A 14,389-nucleotide genomic window follows, 5' to 3' on the forward strand; every position below is an offset into this window, starting at 1 on the left:
TGTATGCTCTGTGTCCTTCAATCAGAACATTTTACCACAAATAAAAATAATAATACTGGCATGAACATGACAGCAAGTATGAGTGTTATGGTATTTCCCTGTCTTAACCATGTAGCCATTAATAAATAGCTGGGCATAGGAGCCAATTTCCTCCTTTATTATTTTCTTTCTTACCTTCTTTCTTCCATCCTACCACTCCTTCCTCTTTTGTACTTTATTCTCTACTGGGCTACTAAAATGAGCCCAAGAGGCAACACTTCTGTTTGCCCCTTTCCTTCTCTTCAAGACTCATCAACAGTAACTGCCTAGACTTTCATCTTGGTAAGTACCAACTATGTCATTGCCTTCAGGGCAAGACCTCAAATTGCAAACTCCTCAATAGGACGATGGGAAATTCTATTTTTTGGTTTTGTTTAGAAGTTGAAGAACCATAGCCAACACTGCTAGTGGCCATGCTGGCTGGTGTATTCTAGGAGTTGTAGTCTAGAACCGTTTATTTTGTTCAACACTAAAGGAACAACGTGACATTACAATCTATCATTTATATCCTCAAAAATGATCTCGTTTCAGAAGTAAATTTCATTCACCAAAAAACAATGTGCAATTCCAGTGCATCTTAATCCATTGACAGCACGAAGAAAACAAAACTGATGGAATAAGCTCCAACAAAGCACTTGGGAAATATGTTCCCACTGACCTCCAACCAATCAACTCAATTGCTCATATGTTTGAATGACACTTTTCATTTCTTTTCTTACTTAATGTGCCTTATTGCTGTAGTATCCAAGAAGTCCCCTCGTACCCCATCTGTGAATCTATGACTAAGCTGAGATTGGAACAGACTTCTTGGCTTGACCCTCAAGACTTTCATCACTGGGCTTTGTTTGCCAAGAGAACATGCAGTGCGAATGCATCCTAATTAAATTGCATCACTCATTCACTGAAGGCACAAAGAAAACAATGGGTCTCAATCTATCATTCAAAATATGTTTCTCATTGACTTTTAGTCAATGTAACTTCCTAGTTAGTGTGTTTAAATGACACTTTTGACATATTTCCTTGCTGAAAGTTTCATTCATAGAGCATATAGCCATTTTTCCTTGACTGAGATAAGTTCCTTTCTAAACTTCTTTGTTTGCTACCAAATTCTTAATTTTATGACCCAGCAGTACTCTATTTAGATAATTAGGCACAATCATGAACTCAGAGTTCATGAAACAATCAGCTCTGGAAAAACTGAGGAAAAGACCACATTTCAAATCAGCACATCATCAATTTGAGGCACCACTTAATTTATAAGAAACAGACTTTTCTGCCAGGTCATGCTGCATCCTTCAGCCTACTCCATCCTTTCTTCCTTTCGTTTCTTTTTTAGCAGAGAAATATATACTTCAGCATCCAAAATACTTCCTGTGTAACAAATGGCCTTGTGGGTGATTTCAAAGATCTTGGAAGAATAGGAAAAGAAGCCAACAGCTCTTGAAGAGTGTTGGAGGGAATCCATTTATAACTGGACCATAACATGCAACATAACTCTTGCCAAAAATATGGAAAAGGGGGAAAATCGAGAGAGAGAGAGAGAGAATCAGCCTTAGCTTCTCTGCAGTGCCAGTCCTCCAGAATGAAGCAAGCTGTGTGAACTGTTTCTGATTTTTCTGAGTCCCTGATGGGAGACAGAGAACTCGTTTTAAACAATTGAGGATATGGAAACAAAGGCATGACATTTTATGCAGTAAAACAATGAAAACTAAACAAACACATTTCTTTGCCATGGTGAAACATTACATGTGTGTGTACACAACAATACTTCTCTTTTGTAGAAGGCCCTAAATGAGGTCAAAATTCACAAAATAATGCTGAAACAAATATTTAAAGTGGCTTGGACTTATATCTGGACCTCTCGAATTGACATATTTAGATGATTAGGTTAGTTTCCAAATAAGATCTGACAATATAATAGTACTAATGCCAAACATAAAATAGAGATTCACACATTAATTGAAATATCTTGAACTTTTTTTAAAAGCATATCAACATTTTAAAAATGTCAAGGTATTTTGATTAATACATGCATTTTACTGTCAATATCTGCCACATTAATGTAACCTATTAGTCATCTAATTGTTGTTGGAGGCATCAATGACAATGTTAAACATGCTGTTAATTTATTATATTTTACAGAAACATGAAATTGAAAGGTGCAAGGTGATATGTGTTTTTAGTTCCACTGTATGACGTACAATAATGGATTTAAACACAAGCTACTATTAAGAAAGATAGAAGCTTTTAAGATTTGGACTTGTGATAGGATGCTATGAATGTATTATCTTGATACGGTGACCAATGAAGAGCTGGTAAGGCAAATGAATAAAGACCAGGGAATTCTAAAACACAAACAAGATAGAAAGCTAGAAAACATTGGCCATGTAACGAGAAACAAAAAGTACAGAAGGATATGGCTGATCATGCAAGACAAAAATAAATGGGAAAAGAAGTGAAGAAAGGAGAAGAACTGAAATGGCTGAAAAACACTGGACACTGGTTTGGATGTAACACATCATCGTTGTTTAGAGTTGTCACATTGAATGTTGGAATGGCCATGATGATGTCCAACTTCAAGTAAAAGAGGAATGAAAAGAACTTTTCACATCCACTTAAGCGTGTACAGCCTAGATTAGCATGGCCAGGTGACCTCTTTCAGGGAAGATAGTCACCTAGTTGGAGGGGTGCTGGAGGACAATAATCTGTTTGGAGATCTCATCTATTTGACCTGCCATGTCCAAGTCTGATTGAAAGATAGAGAACCTAAAAAGGGTAACTATGAACCTTGAAGGTCCGGGCCAATCCACAGTTAATAGCACCTAGACAGCAGACTCAGGTCTCCTGGTCTCACGCTTCCCAGGTCAGACCCATCTGAAAGCTACTCTGCCTCCCTACCCTGCTTTGTCTTGAAATGGGGACACTCAAGGAAGTGATCAGAGGTGAAGGTCTATCAAGACTAAAAGGATTTGTTTTCTGCTCCCAAACAGTTAACTTTACTGTTCTGGCAGCGCTTCCAGGAAGCTTAACTCAATAATACATAGCCATTTAATAGTTAACACATTTCAGAAGCCTGGCAAGGCAAAGACTAAATTTATTTTATTATTTATTTATTTATTTATTTGATTAAGGTAGTGAACGCCCCCGTGTCTAGGTAAGGTCGCAGCCGGGCAATCTGCCAAAGGTGGAAAAAGGTGGAGCGGACTACTGACGCCACCTGCGTTTCCATGGTGAGCATCGGATCCAGGTGTACTCCCAGGCTGCGGACCCCACTCTTCGCGGCCAGGGCCACCCCCTCAAACATGAGGGAGTTTCCCAAGCCACCATCCACAGGGCCACCCACCCTCAGAACTTCCGTCTTGTCCGGGTTCAGCCTTAGCCCATTCTCCTGCATCCATTGCAGTACGGCCCCCAGGCAACGCTGGAGGGACAGGACGGCATCATCTGCAGTTGGTGAAAAGGAGATGTAGAGCTGGGTGTCATCAGCATATTGATGACACGATGCTCCACATCCCCTGTTGACCCCACCCAGCGGCCTCATATAGATGTTAAATAGCATTGGGGAAATAGTCAACCCCTGTGGAACCCCACATTTGAGACTCCACGGGGCCGAAATACTCTCCCCAAGCTACACTCTCTGGGGGCGGTCCTCCAAGAAGGAATGGAACCAGGCAAGAGCCAAGCCACCGATGCCCAACTCAGAGAGCATCACCAGGAGGATACCATGGTCGACGGTATCGAAGGCTGCCGAGATGTCGAGGACAACCAACAAAGTTATTTTACCCCTGTCGGCCTCCCTCAACAAGTCATCGTACAGGGCGACCAATGCTGTCTCTGTACCGTGCCACGGCCTGAAGCCCGACTGAAATGGATCCAGGGCATCTGTTTCATCCAGATGTGCCTGAAGCTGGTCAGCCACCACCCTCTCGACCACTTTGCTCATGAAAGAAACATTGGCGACGGGCCTATAATTGCCAATTTCAATTTCAATTTCAATTTAGTATCACGGGATCTTCTGTGCCCATCAACAACTGGAAAAGATGTTATGTATTTTATTAGAAAGAAAGAAAGAAAGAAAGAAAGAAAGAATATTTTCGGGGCAGATGGTGTGTCGGGACATGGCCTGAGGCTTGGCATAGGGCAGGTATCACAAAGGACTTGACATTTTTGGAATTCTTTCCAATTGTAGGAGCCTTATGGCTTTGGGCTGAAGAATGGTCCAATGCGGTTGTTAGGTTTTGGTGTGATAACCAAGCGGTGGTTCACATCATTAATAATATGACTTCACATTCGGACAGGGTGATGGACTTGGTGAGGGCATTCACTCTGAGGGCGTTGCAGTTTAACATTTTAGTGCATGCCCGTCATATTACAGGTATTGACAACCGTATTGCTGATGCTCTTTCACGCCAACAGATCGAACGCTTCAGGGAGCTTGCCCCGGAAGCCAGGGAGTTGCCAGAGGTTCTTCCAGAGGAGGTTTGGCTGATTGGCGTGAGGAAGCATCTAAAGCAATAGGTATGGCATTGGCCCTTCGCACAAAAAAGAGTTACTCGGCCGCATGGGTGGAGTTCCAAGAATTTCTGAAGACAGCAGGGTTACAGTGGGTTTGGCCCATTCCAGTGGAGTATATTCAACAGTACATGGTTAACTTACACAGAAAGGGGTTGGCACCTGGCACAATACAAGGCAGGTTGTCAGCTCTGGCTTTTGTGGCGAAAGTTAATGGGTTCAAGGATTTTTCCTCTGATTTCAGGATTAGGAAAATGTTAGAGGGTTGGAATAGAGAAAGGGGTCGGGTGTATGACACCAGAACACCCATGTCTCCTGCTATTCTTGAGCAATTGGGCGAACAATGGATTGCACTGTGCAGCGATCAATACGAGGCTAAATTATTTAAAGCAGCTGCTCTGGTTGCCTTTTTTGGGGCGTTAAGAGTTAGCGAGCTAGTGGCAACGGGCAAGGCAGATACATCTAGCATGGCATTGCAATTGCGGGACGTTTTAGTTCAGGAGGGCTATTTGAGGATTCAAATTCGACGGTCTAAGGTTGATCAGTTAGGAAGGGGTAAGCAATTGGTGCTAGGTAGATGCAGCATTAGATCACTCTGCCCTGTAAAGGCAATTCAGGAATTTTTGGACATGAGAGGACATGCGCCAGGATATTTTTTCCAGCATTTAGATGGTGCACCTTTGACTAAATTTCAATTTTGTAAATTGACCAATTTGGCACTAGAGAAAGTGGGCGTAATAGGAATGAAGTTTGGTACGCATTCTTTTCGCATAGGTGCTGCATCAACTGCAGCAGCACTAGGGTACAGCACGGATCAGATCAAACAACTGGGTCGTTGGGCTTCAAGTAGTTACCGTAGTTACATTAGACCTTTACCTAATGTGTAGGCAGAGGCTGTTTTGGTTTCGTTTCAGGTGCTGCGGCGGTCGAGTTGCGAAGACATGCGATGATTGTCGGCCACAGTTTCATTTATTGGTCGGCGAGATACGCGTCCTCTTCTTCCTGGGGGAACGACTTAGGAATGGGAAACCGTTTGCACATCACCTGGCGAGGTGTTCGGGGTTTGAAGTGGATACAGTTGGGTAGATTGACAGCCTTCGGCCAATCGCCTCCTGATATTTTGGTTATTCACTTAGGAGGTAATGATTTGCCTGGATTACCAGGTAAAGGGCTAATATTAGATATATTGAGAGATCTCACTTGGTTAAGACAGAGATATACTACAATGCGAATTGTGTGGTCGACAATTATACCGAGGCTAGCCTGGCGAGGCGCCCGGAATTTGGATGCGGTTAACAAGGCCCGGCGGGGCGTTAACAGAGAAGTTTGTCGAGGTGTCTGCAGCGGCGGCCTCGGATCCGTGGTTGGTCACCACAGGATCTCTGCGTGCGATGAGAGTCTTTTTAGGGAGGATGGGGTCCACCTGTCCAAGGCAGGTTTGGACATTTTTCTTGAAGACATTAAGGGGGGCCTGCTTTTTGAGCTCGAGGAGCTTGGTGGCGGGCATAAGACATAGCTATGCTAGTCTTTATGCTGTGGCGGGTAGTGCGGAAAAACAGGTGGTCTCGGTGAGTCCCGTTTGTAAGTCCAACTAGCCAACAGCGTGTCTGACCTCTCAGCTCTGCGGATTGTGCGATCACAGGGCCGGTGTGGGAAGATGCGTTGGGCCACTCCTGGATCAACAGTCATCAATTAAGGATGGCTCGAGGTCTAGGGGTGTTTGTTTAGCGGCCGGCCAGGTTCTTGCTGTCAGTAAGACAGCGGGAGCATGGGGGCCGGGGGCTCGCCCAATGGCGATCTTAGGGGGTATTTTGATACCCCTGTTTCCTGTTTCCGCACTACAGCAGGCCCCCCAACAGTTTTAAGAATTTGAATTTGGTTGAATTAATTAAATAAAGTGTGGCCCGTTTAAAATCCAAGCTGTTGTCTCGCGTATTTATTCCGGGGCTGGGGGGGCAAAGAAAGAAAGAAAGAAAGAAAGAAAGAAAGAAAGAAAGAAAGAAAGAAAGAAAGAAAGAAAGAAAGAAAGAAAGAAAGAAAGAAAGAAAGAAAGAAAGAAAGAAAGAAAAGGAAAGAACAAAGCAGTAATAAAAAAGTAAAATGTGGAAGTTCCACACAGTTACTAAAAATGGATTTCTCAGTATAATGGAGCAAAAGCACAATACAGACTGAGGACAATTCAAAAGAAGAGACATACTAGAAAATAATAAAGTTTAATCTAACCTGTTCCACACTGAAGTTGAACAGACTGCCACAAATGTAGTCTCCTTGTGAGTAAGACCAAGCTGTGGGAAAGCCAAGTTTCCCCCTTCTAAGAGATGCTGAGACTCTAATAACTGGTTCTGCCTGACTCCTTTTTATATCGCTTCTCGGCCTTTTGGCTAAGATCAAGTGTAGTGTGTGTGTGACTCCTTTTTATACAGGTTAATGTACCATTTGGTGACTTGGTGCCAGGAACACTTAATTACCTTTCGTTCCTTACAAGCCCCTTTCATCTTTTATCAAGATAATGGAAAGCTTCCTCAATAGCTTTTCAATAGCTCTTGTTCCCACAGCCAAATCTGCATATGGAAGGGAACTCACTTCAAGATGCCCAGTACACGTAAAAGAATCTTTGAAACATAGGATAAACATGAAAGCATTATTCTAGTCCTCTTTGAAATATTTTTTGATAAAGCATAACATAAGGGGGTCAGTTTCTTCTTACAGTTTCTTCTTGAAGTGTTCAGAAAAGAAAGGCAAGAATTGTCCCTTCACACACTGACTTTTCCATTTGTTTGGTCAGATTTCCATGCGCCCATAAGGTCATGCATAGGACCATCAATTACATTCCATATTTCATTGGGTCCTTCCGAGGTGAAAGGCAGGGTTAAACAAACAAATATTTTCCCAGATCCTCAGTTTCTTCACACCTGGTCACCATCTTCCTCAATACAGTGAGATGAACTGACATTTTGACTAAATTATAAAAATCATTTCTAGATTTGCATCTGTACTTATAAATTAGGGTATCCAGTTTTATATAAATCTGTATCATCAAATCTGGTGATGGCTGTTTTTGTTGGGTCAGTGCCTCGTAGTCTTTATTTGGCTACCTTCAGTTTATATCCTGGCTGATCACTCCAGGAGTTGATCCCTCTCCTTCATATGTACATGATTCTCCCTGCTGCTACTACCAATGGCAACATATAAATTGCTGCAAAGAATTAGTTCTGCCTCTCTGCAGTGATACATTTAAGATAAGTGTATCTTGGCATTGTTTCTGTATGTTTTGTGCTGTTTGTTTGTTTATTTATATATACCCTATTCTTCTCTCTTTCCCCCCATTTTTGGATCAGATTAAGCGGCGAGTATACAAATACTAAGAAGGATAAGCATGTATGGTCCTCATGTTTCCTTACCATCTGAAACAGGTCTTCTTGTAATATCAATTTCTCCATAATACAAAAGCAATTTCAAAAGTTAGCCTTCTTTAATTCGGTCCAAAAATGGGGGCGGGGGGGGGGGAAGAGAGAAGGATAGTAGACTATTATTGCTTAAAGGAGGGAAACCCAGGGTGTAAAAGCTCCAACTATGGTAATCCAAAAAACAACCTGTTCATTTCACTTATGCATCTTAAGTCGAGTGCTGTGCTTTTGTACATTATTCCAAAAACATCAGATTACCAACTTATTTACCCACTCAAAGTACTTTCAGTGCAAAACATCTCTAGATAACATGCTGTATTTTGCTGCTTTCAGAGATAAGCCCAGAATGCCAGAGTACAACCAGGCCTTGTGGGAGAAATAGAACAGAATGCTTTTGATTTAGGGTGAAAGCAAGTAGGAGCAGCTGGGGCCTTCATCACCACCTTCAGCATCCATAACCATGCTGGTCCTATTTCATTAACTGTTGTGTTTCTCTGAGGCCAGGAACCATGGAGTGTTGTTTCCCTGTACTTCTGCTATATGTCACCTATGAAATCCGCGTTCCACATGGTGCAAGGGTCTGATCTACAAGCTGCCTTAGGCTTTCAGATGTAGAAACCCACCATTGACTCTCCATCCCCACAAACATTGCTAGATGTAATGTGATGCCTACACGCAACCAGTGACTCACCAAGCTTGCATTTCCATTGTGTCTGATGACATATTTGCAAACAAAGTTGTTGCTGACTTGCTGGTGATGAGACACAAAATAAAACAAGCTAATTTGCAGTCTACTAGAGGGGCAAAAAGTTTCTGCTGTGACAATAATGTCTTTCAGTACTTAATGAAGGCCCTTTTCATAATTATGAGATCTCTGTAATAGATATTTTGACTCTTAATTTAACGACAGGCTCCAATGTATGTATGAATGTATAAATAGAGCTCTACTTCTAGTGGGGAAAAGGTGTGTGTATGTAAGCCTGAGTCAGACACATGTAGATTCAATGCAAAAGCCTGAAGATAAGTTTGTAAGCGCATTCAGCAGGCAAAGCAGCTTTTTGAACATCAGAAAGAACTTCCGTGTATTCCCCCCATTAGCTCTCTAAGAGGATCAAGAATTTGAGCATCAGTAAATTTGGGAAATTATGCCTACATAAATGGGAGCATGTAGATGATTCATCTAAAGCTCTCTTAGTACAAAATGTGTTCAAATAATGGAGTTCCTCATTGGTAGCTCATGAGAGTGGGGGTTTCTCACCCCACTATGTCAGGGTAAGGCTTCATTCTGCTCAGACCACTACAAAAGGCAAACAACTAGGGATGAAAGTGTCTACCCCAACCCACACATAAACTGGAGACATTCTCTGAGCAAGAGGATCAAAATATGGTTTAGAGGTGTAATTATGACTGAAGGGAAAGAATGTGTTTCTCTCTGTCTGTTTGTCCAGGTTGGACAACAATTCATGGTATCCAAGTGGGCTACACCTCCTCTCCCCAGAACAGTTTCTTTCCCACCATTCTTGTCCTTCAGGCTGCTTCTTCCTTGAGAGAGTCCAACCATTTCTACCATTACAGACACCATACAATCATCTCAAATGAAAAACACAGGTGGTATCTCTCTACTATTCTTTGGTTTTAAAAGTGAAGTAGTGAGGTTAATTACATTATATAGTGTAAGAAATCCAACAAGGGCTGAAGTGAAAGCTGGGAGCTATATGGTTGACTTGCAGTGCGTGAAAGTTTTCTCAACCACAAAAAAGTAGGGAAGTTTGGTCTAGATTATGGTTTGACGTACCTCATCTATATTGTCCAGCTGGGTTTCTTTATCTTTAACTTAGGTTACCCCTCTTCTTCAGTTGTCCTATGGAACATAACTGGGGCAAAACAGGATCACTGTCCCCTATGTGCTGTACATAGTGACTGATAGCTAAAGCCAATTTATGGGTGAAATACATCACCTCATGGCCCAGTACACCAGAGGTTAGGGTATAAGAGATAGCATAATGGAGTCAGCAGCTACAGAACAACTGGAAACAATTTTGCAAAAGCATCAGATATCGTTATTTTAATTCTGAAAGGTTACTTGTTTACAAAATATACACAATCTTAGAGGAAAGGACCCAGTGGACAGAGGATATGGCAAGAACAGGAGGAATTGGTCTAGCATTTCTACAGCTTTGTAATCAAGGCAAATTCCTTCTTCTAAAACTCAAGGATACTGATCGGCAAAGACAAATCCAGTTGAAGATGCTCATCATTTGTTGTCTGGACAGTATTTCCTAACTTCCTTTGATGCTTACAAGCAACGTACTCATAACCACTAGAAATGCCTCTGATTATTCAGACCATTGTTGCAACCAGATTAGCACTACTGACCTCACTGCTAAATACTACCTGATGTTTTACATTACCATGGCTTAGGAAAGAGCCATTTTGCTTGCTTGCTCCATTATTTTTTTAAAAATGGGAAACACTAATGTGAAGCAGATCCAGACATAGGATTAAGAAATTATCCTTATCTCTTTATGGTCAATGTGACAATTTGGCCCAGTTTGGCTCACGAGGGCACTCTTCCCTTCACTAAGGCAAGCTGATTCCCACCCTCTGCAGCTAGCATGGTCAATGGTTAAGAATCCTGAGTATTGTAATCTGAGCATGTGGAAGGCAGGAGGGTGACTTAACCTAGTAAAGTCTATTCTGATTGTGGCAATTGTTTTCCAAAGTCTCAGACTTGGGTCCAGTGCTTGAGATAATTTCAACCAGTGAACTTGAGCCTCAGCCTGGGACCTTCTTCCACATACATATACTACTCGCTTAAGTTATTTTGCATCCTGAGGCAGAGCAGCAAATGTGAGCACCTGCAGCTCCTTAAGTTAAGTTAAGGTATACAGTAGCCAAATCCAGGAACATTATTGTGGAACATGAGAAAGACCATCTTACAAACACCTCTTCCTTTCCCTGGCAGAAAAAATATAATAAGGGTTTACTGTCCTTTCATGACACTCAAAATCTGCTGCCTGAGCTGACTACCTCACTTCACTCATTAGTAGAGTCAGCCCAATTCAAATCATGTACTTCATTATGGAGTGACAGGTATTTTCTAATCTTCAAAGAGCTCAGAGTAGCATTTATGGTTTCCTCCTTTTTTTCAGAAGAACACTGAAAAGCAGAGCAGATGGAAGGCTGAACTCTATGTTACAAATATATTGTCATTAGAAGAGGGAATTGTTCAAGTCCTGATTATGTGTGATTGTCATAGCTTTTCTTACCTCACAGAGTCTGCAAATTAGCTTGTTCACTTTTGTGAATGGTTTTCAGGACACAAGCATGTGCTTTGTTTGCAAGTCTGGATCCTCAGACGCTGAAGTCTGCCTGAACAGAATTCTGAAACATGGATTTCACCTCTAATGATAGATTGTATGTAACATATAGTAGGCCCAGAAAATAGTGACTGACTCAAATGAGCTTCCCGGGGAGTCTCATAGCTGAATAAAGATTAGAAGCTGGTTTTGTTTGGCTGTAATATAGTACAGTATAAGCTGGACTGCCTCCATCCTTCTTTGCCTTGGGTCACCATGGGCCTTCATCATAAGCTTAGCCATCCTAATACAATCTTTTTTGGTGCCTAGAAAAATATAAGAGAGGGTTTGCAATGATGATGATTCATTGATTTTCTGTACTGTTAACTACTTTGTGTTCCCTAGCCAGCCTAGCCAATAGTAAAGGACAATGGGAGCTTCATTCCAGCAACATCTGGAAGGCCATCCATAGTCTTATGCATGATCTTTCTGTTTGTAGCCTTACTGGACCAGGTCAAAGACAGAATCTCCATCTTAGAGAGAATCTTTTTTCCCCCTGTGAATATTGTATGAAGCGCATTGTCTCTGACTGTGGCTCTTTATTAGCTATTTTTCAGTTCCATTATTGTGATTGGCTTAACATCACTGATCCCACTGCAAAAATTCTATATAATGTCTTCTGCGCTTGTGCATACTTGCTCTTTTCTCTGAATATGGCAGGTCCATGTAGCCTAGGATTAGCAGGAACTTAGAGAATTAACTATCCTCAATGGATTTACTGTAACTTATTTTAACATTCTGGTTATTCGGAGATGGGTTATTAAAGTCCACGTATTTCTCATGTGCTGCACAAAGAACACCGTCTTCCTGTCTTTCTCCAGTCAATTACTCTGTAGGGCTGTGATTTCAGCATCATGGTAAGAAACCTCTGTCTGCTTGGGCACATTGTGATCCAGAATTTTTGGGAACAGATTGTCCTTCTGTGCCTCAGCATCTCCCTTTCCTCTGACCTTCCAAAGCTACCCTGAATTTGATGCTGCCGAAGGAAGTAGAATAATAATAATCCTGGAGCCCTTTATGAATTTAAAAAAGAGAGGCACCCTTGAACAGCTTTGAAACAAAACTTGCAAAGCATCTGTTGTGATTGGCTGAGAATTCCAGACATTTTCTTAATACGAGCAATCCCAAATGACAAGTGCTGTCTTCAATGGCTTCAAGGCACACTCAGAACCTAGTTACAAAGGTCAAAGGTTCCAAGTGTTCTGATACAGAAGTGCTCCTGACCATCAGTCTCATCTATATTGTTTTCTCTGAATGCCAGGAGCTTTAAGTTTAATAATGCTTTCCTTAGCTTTCTCTTGTTCTCCCCATTTGTAGCAAGGAGCCCACCTGGCTTGAAGAAAACCTCAAAGCTGTAGGTCACCTTACCACAAAAACGTCTAGAAGGTCCTGTCATTTTTCTTAATGGTGTCTGGGAAGAAGTCTTTCAGGCGTGATTGCTGGCTTCAGCATCTCTTTGTGGATCAAGAAGTGCTAATAGCCAGACAGTCCTATGGTGATGAAAGAAAGGGTAGCCAAATGTAATATGCAGCTGCCAGCGACTTCAGAAGTTATTAAATGGGAAAAGTGATGCAAGCCGCGCTACTGGAACTTCAAATGGCTGCCATTCAAAATGCTACTGAGAAGAAGCTGTTGCTAGTGGCAGGTGATGAACTTTACCTCTTGCAAATCTTAATTGCAAAGGAACACCATGTTTTTTTCTGAATTTCATGTGCCATAACTGATTGGGAATACTGTACAGGAAAACTGCAGAAATACACCAGTAGAAAAGACAATCACAAGCTTCCAAGTTGTACCAATTTAATACATTACCCACTTTCTTGCTATGAGTGTTCAGTGAAGAACTCTGTTCCTGACAAATTCAGGTGTCAATGAAAACAACACAGATACAATCCTAGCCCTTATGACTACATAGGTAGGGTGTTGCCCAAATATTGTTAAGCCTGCTGACATATAAAACATTGGTGCCTTACAGTTTCTGTTGTCGATGGACTGGGGTACATAGTTTTCTCCCTCTTCTTGTGACTTGAAAAACTGGAGTATTTTCACATGTTTTGAAATCAAGGAAATTCACACAAATTGTTCAAATTGAATAATCCATCTATTCTGGGCAAAGTATTTGAATTGGCAAGGGCATCACTTCCACTCCAAGATCTTCTTTAGGTTGGGTCAGCTTTCTCATTGGTTCCACTCTGGTCCTTTAACATAAGGTTCAAGAACACCTGGGCATACATTTGGGTATGCCACCAGTAAAGGTAGATTTCCTTCATGTGCAGTATATCTCCATCTTATAGTTACTTCTTGTTGTTGTTGTTGTTGTTGTTGTTGTTGTTGTTGTTGTTGTTGTTCTTCTTCTTCTTCTTCTTCTTCTTCTTCTTCTTCTTCTTCTTCTTCTTCTTCTTCTTCTTCTTCTTCCATCAGTCCCAGTTATCTATTAGAATTCAGATACCATAAAGGCACAGTATGAAATATCCTGCCTTATATTGGACCAAAAGGTTGAACACAATTTCATCCACTTCCAATGATTACATTACAAGAGACTGTGCCATATATCCCAATTGTACCCATTTAATATCTAATTTTGGGACGTGGTGGCGCTGTGGGCTAAACCGCAGAAGCCTGTGCTGCAGGGTCAGAAGACCAAGCAGTCGTAAGATCGAATCCACGCGACAGAGTGAGCGCCCGTTGCTTGTCCCAGCTCCCGCCAACCTAGTGGTCCGAAAGCATGCAAATACGAGTAGATAAATAGGTACCATCTCGGTGGGAAGGTAAACAGCATTCCGTGTCTAAACCACACTGGCCATGTGACCACGGAAAGATTGTCTTCGGACAAAACACTGGCTCTATGGCTTGAAGAGCGGGATGAGCGCCGCCCCCTAGAGTCGGACACGACTGGACAAAAATTGTCAAGGGGAACCTTTACCTTTACCTTAATATCTAATTTAACATTATTTAAACAGCTAAACTGTATTTAACTATAAGATCTATTTTCATATGGCAAGTACCTGTATCACTTTTGAACCTAGTTTGAACCTAGTGTAAGCCCATGTCCTCTGACTGACACAGTTCCAC

General features: G+C 41.7%; 1 long non-coding RNA gene and 1 pseudogene across 1 annotated transcript in view; one reads left to right on the plus strand and one right to left on the minus strand.

The window, feature by feature from the left end:
* Window positions 1–6,912: 6,912 nt before the first annotated feature.
* On the plus strand, window positions 6,913–7,024 carry LOC140707203 (U2 spliceosomal RNA; annotated as a pseudogene).
* A 927-nt stretch (window positions 7,025–7,951) lies between these two features.
* LOC144589254 (uncharacterized) overlaps window positions 7,952–14,389 on the minus strand; it is a 67,107-nt gene continuing 60,669 nt past the window's right edge. The window contains exon 3 of the long non-coding RNA XR_013545287.1: window positions 7,952–13,748. This is a non-coding gene — a long non-coding RNA (uncharacterized LOC144589254). The remainder of the gene's footprint in view (window positions 13,749–14,389) is intronic.

Source organism: Pogona vitticeps, chromosome 4 (genome assembly GCF_051106095.1).
Source record: "Pogona vitticeps strain Pit_001003342236 chromosome 4, PviZW2.1, whole genome shotgun sequence".
NCBI lineage: Eukaryota > Metazoa > Chordata > Lepidosauria > Squamata > Agamidae > Pogona > Pogona vitticeps.